Genomic DNA, 6,336 nt, shown 5'->3' with positions numbered 1-6,336 from the left:
TGCATGCATAAAGCCCGTACATATGCTCATTCCTCCACATAAACAGGTATTTATTAGGGAAGTCTGTGAATGTGCAAAGGTCTCGGATTCTTTAAATTATAATATTTTTTATAATATTTATATTATATATTAATATTTATAATGATTTTTTTTAACACAACCCCAGCTTGATGTTGGGAAATATGTCAACAAAACATTTAATGTCGATTTATGTTCATTTTGGAAACTTCTTTTGTTCTTGTATTTTTTATAAGGCTGCTAGGAAAAAATAATACAAATTCTCCCTTTTGTGTGCCCACAGTTTAAGTTGGGAATCTACTGAGTGTTCAACAAATCCATCCAGCGGTGGCTCGGTTGCTTGGCTTGTGCAGGGAGTGCCATTAGTTGAACTTCATTTCAGTGGAGTGTTGACTTCCCTCCACTGTGAGAGGCAGCCTCCGTGTGATGTGTGATCTGCGTCACGTGGCGGACCACTGGCATGAAGGGGCAAAGAGGGGGAGTGCATTTGGTATAAAAACTGAAATGGCACAATGTCAACCCGTCACCATTTCATGCTCTGTTACTATGGAGACATCATAAAGGAGCGCTGTCATACCCAGTTAAAAATATGAAGTATTTACCACTCGTTGCCATGTTAGTTCATCCTCATTGTTTGGAATCGTGAAACGTAGACAAAAGGCTGAAGTCCTTGATGCAGCTAAGGCATGAGAGGATGAGAAATCCTCCGTGCAAACATGGTCCTTGATTTCAACAGTTTTAAGCCTTTCTTCAAAAGATCCTTTTAAGAGAATTTAAAATGTAAAAAGTTTTTAATGCAAAGAGGAAAATCATGATAATGAAAGTATTATTTTTATAATCTTTGTAAATAATTTGGCTAGGAGATTATTTGCATACAATAAATGTAAATGACCAAGAGCTCAAAGCCTCTAGTCATTGATTGTCTTCTATACTGTGTGCACTTTATTATACTTTTAACAACTATGTAAAAAAATTAAAGCCAGCGTTATTACCGCCACTCAAAGTAAAGACATAAAGCAGATAACAAGTCAGAAGTCTGAAGGACTCTATCGCAGTTTCCTTCTAATTTCAAGCCCTGTGTAATTTATGATAATTCAAACAGATGGTAGAAGGTTTAGTAAATGTTAGCGTTGAGCAGTTTCAGCAGTGTCCTGACAGTTTATTCTTCCATGAAATTTGTGCATATATGTGGTATTTTGGTGCCAAGCACAGAACGCATGGTACACAGGTGGGAAGAGAGGAAGAAAATAGGTAGGGGGTTGTTCAAATAAGGCAGTGCAAAGCTAGTTATTGGCATTCTGGCAGAAAACATCTATTTTTGCATAGAAAATAGGAATATCAAACCTATGTGTGTTGTTGGCACCACTCTGATGACACTTTGCCAATGAATGTCTATAAAGAACGAAATCCAAAATGTAATTTGCAACGGATATGTATGGACTACAAAAATAACATTTATTGTGGACCTTGCTGAAAAAGTCTTTGCAGGAGCAAAGACTAGATCCTAGAATAAATGTTTGAAATAGGCTCTTAAAGAGCTTCATAAGAGACTATAACACTCTTAAACAAGGATTTGCAGTACTATCTAACACTATCTGGTAATAAGGTGTAAAGAAGAGGGTAATAATTGCTAAATTAACAACCAACTTATACATTGTATCACCAATGGTTAGTAAGGTAATACTAATTGAAGCTTTATTTGGGTAACAACTTCTTAATAACGTGGAAACAGACATACACCTGGCTAAGCACATTAATACAAGTATAATTACATACTGGTAACAATATAATAATCTCTAGGTAATAAAACAGCAACATCTCTGTATTGGGATTTTCATTACCTGTAGTAACCTCAAGTTAATTGGGTATTGGTTGATGTTTTAACATATTTGGACATTATTAGGATGTTATGAAGTTGGAATAAATGCTACCTTATGTCCACCAGCTTTCTTTACTGCTTGAAGGTAACAGTGTAAATATTATGTATTAATTCTTCTAGGTTTTTTTTATTGTAAATGTTTTATTTACATGCTTTATTTATTTATTTATTTATTTTTTGTTAATATGTGTTTTTGTATTTAATTTTATTTCCAGCTATGTTGCTTTTAAGGTGCTTTACAGTTGGGATGGACTGGATTGGATGATGCTGTGGCTTATTGTTAGAGTTTGTATTGTTGATTGTCATTTATGCTGTATATTCATGTAACCTCAATAAAAGGACAGTGGTACGGGAGAACGGACGAGAGCAACTGGGGTCAAGCGAAGGGACGGCGCTCTGTCCGGTCTCTCCCGTGCACGAGTAACATGAAGAACTTTGCCTACTTCGTGTCTTGCTTTGCAGTGTAATTATATTGTCTTCAACGTTCCAGCGGATGGGTTCAAGCTACAAACCTATCACTTATCACCTGGAAACATGCATGTTATGACTATTTTATATTACAGCACTAGGAAGTAAACAGCTATACAGGCAATCATAGCTCAAAAAAATTTAATGGTGGGCCAATACAAAATGCTTTGGTTACATAAACACACTCTCATTAAGCCATAAGACCTATGATTGTAACCAAAAATACATTCTTTAAAAAGCACACACTTTAGCATCCTGACTATATGGAAGTTCAGTTTAGCTGCCACTGTAAACACTACTATAATGAACATATTATTATCATTATTATTATGATGTCGTCCTTACTTAAAAGTAATCAGGGCAAATAATCAAGTGTTGCTTTTCTCATTGACTTTGTTTTTATTACATAAGCTTAGTCCTTTGTTTTAGGTTACAAGACTAATTATAAGCACAAAATGATGACCATATGTAGGGCTTGACAGATGTGCTGTCCTAGCAGTTTTGCTAGTTTGTGCCTCTGCGAGTGCAAAACCATCTAAGTTTTCTTTATGTGGAAGATCCAGAAAAATAATGGGCAACACTGATTTGGCCTGCTTGTTTCCTGTGTAGACTGCACGGGAGAGAAGGGAGTCCTCACAGGCAAAACACATCCAGGTGTAACAATGGATGCCCCAAGTGTGAACGAGGAGGGGATGTTTAACACTTGCAAATGAGATTCCACCAGATGTCGTGGGTTTAAATCTATCTTAGGATGTTGGCCACATGTCCTCCGATGCTTTCTTTTCCAGCATTTCTTGTATCAGTCCACTGAGACTAGATCAAGAAGGGAAAATATATTCAAAAAGAAACTCAAAACATCAAGCCACTGAGTGTGCAGGCAGTCTGGGGGAAAACGAGGTTTCACAGTTAAATCATTCAGCCACGCAAGTAGTGATGGTACATAAAGTAAATAATAAAGAAAATGAACATTAACAACCTTTAAAAATACATTTTTAACAAATCCTCATTCATATGCAAACCTTTCTCTGAATGTCTTTCCTTTCTGATTTTTTATCATTCAGGCCCACAGATGTGAGACATCTGAGGATCTAAGGTTGTTTATGGACCTTTCCTTTCCCGTACTGTTTCTATTATACCCTATAGCACCTTGTACAATTCCTTTGAAATGTCCAGTACAAACTTATTAATATTTATGTGGGTGTTTTTCAGATGCACACAATGCGTGGACTTCTTTATCTACTAATATGACTTGGTGTTGCATTTGTAAGAGGATTTTCAAGGCTCTCTAGTCAAGGCTAAAAGTCTCTATAAAGAAATGTTAGCATTACTATCTTTTTTTTTTATCAGGTATCAGGCTTGGACTGACTCTGTGGTATATCTTCTAACCTATTAAAATTATAATTAGATTTTTTCCCTACTTTTCAAGGTTTCGATTTAACAAGCACTAGAAAGAAACACTCACTGCGGCTATGCTGATAATTTCGCGACCTGCCCAGGACACCACGATAAAAGTTCCTGCTCTTTGTATTTCTTCTTCTTCTTAATTCCATCGTGCTGACACATATCTGTGTGAGACTTTTGTTTTACTTTACTTTGTGTGAACATTAACTTGAGAACATGACAAGAATTCAACATGTACACTAAGTCTGGCCCCTGTAGAGAAGATGGTCTGATTAAATTTGGAGTGCCTTGCTGAATTGATTTACATATTAATAAATGTAAAAATAATTTTCCTGAAAGCACTAGGACTATTCAGTGTAAGATACAGTTTAGCTTAATACTTTCCCAAGAATGTTGACATGAGTATCGGCTTTGATTAATGAATTCAGCAACACAACTTATTACATTTATTATACAGTATCCTGGTAATTGTGATGGGGTGTTGTCATCTTAAATGCCTCTTGTTTTATTCATACTCCTTTCAGGAAAACTTTTGAACATGTACACATGCAAAAGTGACCGTTTATAAATAATTAATTCTTCGTGATGATAATGACTCTTAGGATGGTTTTGATTTTGTTTTGTATTGCGTTGTTCTACTCTGCTGATTTCCCGTTTTAATCACATTCGCTTCCTGCTGTAAAACTCCAAGAGTGAAACATGAATCCCAGTTTAATATTGGGTGCTTTCTCAAAAGGAGACTCCAGGTTCTACATTTTCTAGAGCCTCTCATAACATACAGGATGACATCTTTTTACCTCCTCTTTTGGCCCTTTGTTCCCTTCTGTAAATCTGGTAGTACGGATATATTTTTCTTTAACCTTCATTAAACTTCATCCATTGTAATTCTTTATGCCTTATGAATAAAGACAAAAAAAATATGGAAGGGACAGGAAATAGAGTTAACAGGTGGTGATGAGAGTAAAGGAGAAGGGGGAGACAAGAATGTTGAAGAGCTGATCTGGCAATGGCTGCCTGCCAAGAACTACGGAGCAGAGAACTGAGAAATGGAGTAGATCAGGGGAGCAGAATGGAGTTGTAGAGATCAGACTGGGTATTACATATGAGAGGGAAAACAGAGCAGGGGAGAGATGGAGAGATGTGTGGCCTGAAAGTTGGGACAGTGCAGTATGAGGGAGAAAAGCAGTGGTGACTGAGGTGAATAGATGAAGGGAGGAGATAATGGGTGAGGAGGGAGAGGAGAAAAGCAGACAGATTTATAGCATGGTAACAGGAAGCAATAAGTGGGATGGAGAAACGCACAGCACTTCACTTTTTGCAAATGGTCACCTCCCTTTTGAAGGTTGCAATGCTCTAGTATAATACAGTGTGTTAGTGTATTATTCCCCATGTTGGATTAATCCATCTGTCAGCATATGCAAAAAATAATGTGAATAAATATGAATAAATTTGATTAGAATTTCCTACCAAAGCTTTGCTGATTTTTCATTTCGGACATCACAAACACTGTAATTTAATACATGAAGCATTCCTCTACTCAGAAGTGCTTCTTTGTGAAGATTTAAACACTGATGAGTGTTGATCTGAAGGCATCTGAATTTTCTTTTTCTCCCTTTGCTTTCTCCTCTGAACTCAGCTGACAGGAGAATCGAATCGTGAATCTGTCTACGCCACGTCTGAAACAAAACCCTGGTCCCAACAGCAATCGTTGATCTCGGACATTCAGTGTTAGCTCTAACATACCGCACTCCTGAATTTCATGCAATTGCTTTAATTAGTGTAATAGTATAGTAGTACTATTGCTTTTTGCTCAGTGAAAAGCTGGATTAAGCTCCAGCCCCCCTCGGTGACCCTGAATTATTGGATAAGTGAATAAAAAATTGATTGGTTGAATAAACAGATAGTAGTATTATATTCTCAGCCCAGAAATGAGAGCGAGTGACAAGAGAAGGACAGCTGCTGCTGCATTAAACAGCACACACACAAACACACAGACTCGCACAAACACTGTTTACACTGCCCAGCAGGTCTCTTGCATATATGTCAAAATACTATAGCTCCCTCCACCTGTTATGATTACGTGTGAATGGAGAATAACAGAAAGCCCCATCTAAGACTGAATAAAATAACGCTGTACTGTCAAAAATGTATGTAAAGGATGTAACTCTAATCCCCCCTTTATTTTACTTTTAATCTAACATAATATTTCCTAATTATCTCATAGTTTCAATCAGTAGATGTTCATTTTGTAAATGATATTACTAAATAGATTTAAATCACAATATGGCATCATATGTGCAGGTGTGCAGCATGCCCTTGGGTTCTCATTCAGGTTCAGATTGTTGTTTGATATGTGAAAACCTTTTTTAAAAATGTGAAAACATGGCAGTTATTCTGGCCAATTAATATAATTTTGCATAATCAGTATTTTTGAACGAGGATAGCAACATTATCCCCAGCAGAGTTTTTTTTTTTTACGCATGCAGAACTTTGCAGATCAAGAAGGCTAAGCTTCCTTGTGGAGTCTCAAGCCAACAATACTGAGATAGACTGATGCTGAATAATGAGCC

The sequence above is a fragment of the Simochromis diagramma genome, unplaced genomic scaffold (assembly GCF_900408965.1).
Source record: "Simochromis diagramma unplaced genomic scaffold, fSimDia1.1 OVJJ01000344.1, whole genome shotgun sequence".
NCBI classification, from domain to species: domain Eukaryota; kingdom Metazoa; phylum Chordata; class Actinopteri; order Cichliformes; family Cichlidae; genus Simochromis; species Simochromis diagramma.
Note: the sequence above shows the minus strand (reverse complement) of the source record.